This window comes from Saccopteryx bilineata, chromosome 2 (genome assembly GCF_036850765.1).
Source record: "Saccopteryx bilineata isolate mSacBil1 chromosome 2, mSacBil1_pri_phased_curated, whole genome shotgun sequence".
NCBI lineage: Eukaryota > Metazoa > Chordata > Mammalia > Chiroptera > Emballonuridae > Saccopteryx > Saccopteryx bilineata.
In genome coordinates, this window is record NC_089491.1 from 207,195,003 (window position 1) to 207,196,965 (window position 1,963).

A 1,963-nucleotide genomic window follows, 5' to 3' on the forward strand; every position below is an offset into this window, starting at 1 on the left:
TCTGACTGTCTCTCCTCGTTTCCAGCTTCAGAAAAATACAAAAAAAAATAAATAAATAAATAAAGATATAACATCAGAAGAAAAATAAAATAACCGCACAATACTCCTCTTTTGATGGCTAGTTTACTTGGTTACTAGAAAATTCTTGAAGAAAATTTAAGTGTAAGTCTGTCGCTTAGCTGAATTCAGTCCACCACTTAATATTTAGAAAACACCCCTCAGTTCACACTAATAGCATTGTTGATGGTACATATTACAGAGAGATAGCTGACCGAAGTTTGTTTTAAAACCAATGTTGAATCTACATCAGGGTTGAGAGGGGAAAAAAAGGAGTCTGAAATCACAGGAAGTACACTGAATATCTAAGACGCCTGTCCTTCAGGACACTTCCTTTGGGGTCTTCATCATTATAAATATTCTCTGCCATTTACCACAATTGCACAGTATTGTCTTCTGGCACAGAACAGATCACTCAAGATTCACTGGGATTCCAGAAGAAATCAGATATATTGGCAGTGTGACCACCATAAATAAACCACTCTGGTGGCCAGTGTTCTGCATCTCCCAGAGATTATTCTGCTCCAATTTCACTTAAATTCCAGTCATTCAGTTTATGATCAGTACCAGTGGAAGCCAAAATAGTCCTGTTGGGAGGCAACCACTGAACCTGAAAAATTTGGTCTTTATGTAATTCAAAGGGTTAAAGTTAAGCTTCATATCTCTCAGATCCCACAAGACAAGTGTTTTCAGCTGATCCTGTGGCAAGAATGAACTCCTATAAAGACTGAGAGAAAGTCAGTTCACATCAGCAGTGTGAGCATCAACCGAATGGCTTGGTTTGAAAGTATTATTTGAATGGGTATCCCAGATCATGTTTCTGATCCTCATCAACTGACCCAGAGATTCATGGAGTAGATAGCCGGAAACTTTCTCTACTACTGCTATACGCCCTGTAAGGATGGTCTTTGAATCCACAACCCTTCCTTCCTTTGGAAAAGCTCTAATGACCCATAGGCAGATAGCATGGTCATCTAAAACACTAAGTGCCTACTGAGATTTGGTTTCCAAGAAATCTCATAGCCTTCCTTTTGATGTCCATGGAGATGCAAGTCTGGGATGCATTCCTCAGAAGGATCTGGTTTAGCAGGATGTTCTACGTAGTCAAAAACAAGAACATCTCTGGATAGAGTTTTTGTTGCAATGATGTAAGGGTTCTGTACATATAACGTGCCTTGTTTACTTTTCTTTCGTGATTGATCTTGAGTTCTATTTCATTTTTTCCACTAGCAGAGCCAAAATCTCCAAATTCTCCTTTTTCGCTGTTGTAGTGTGAAGTACCAAACTGAGCATCATCTTAGGGAGCTGCATGCTGGCTATCACAAGGTGGTTTTGTATATCCAACATGTCTGTACCCAGGACAAGTCAATGAATGTTGAAGTCTTTCCCTTCTGGTCTGGTTACATCTGGAAGCCACTGTGCAGGTAAGCTGGGCCACTCCAAAGAACTGGTCATCACCAAATCATAAAGAAAAGGGGTGTTCTTTTTTCATATTTTGTACTCTTCATTGATCACTTGTTCTTCTACTGTGTCATTTTTTCCTTTATTTTTTTATTTAATTAATTGTGTTTACATAGATTCTAGGTAACCACGAATGCATCCCCTCTTCCCCCTATTCCCCTTAACATCGCCCTTGCCCTCCTCCCGACAATGCCCTCCCCCCTTCCCTTCAGGTTTATCCCATCCTATCATCCCCTTTCCCTCTGTCCTCTTTTCCTCTGGTCCCTTTGATCCCTCCTCTGTCTCAATTCCATTCCTCAATTTTCATTATTCCTTGGATTCCTCAAATGAGTGAGGTCATATGATATATTTTTTTCTCTGCCTGGCTTATTTCACTCAACATAATAGTTTCCAGGTCCCTCCATACTGTTTCAAAAGGTAATATTTCCTTGTTTTTCATAGCCCT

The 1,963-nt window shown here is 39.8% G+C and overlaps 1 pseudogene; it reads right to left on the reverse strand.

Moving 5' to 3' along the window:
- Positions 1–340: 340 nt before the first annotated feature.
- LOC136322417 (histone-binding protein RBBP4 pseudogene) lies at positions 341–1,587 on the reverse strand (annotated as a pseudogene).
- Positions 1,588–1,963: the final 376 nt, after the last annotated feature.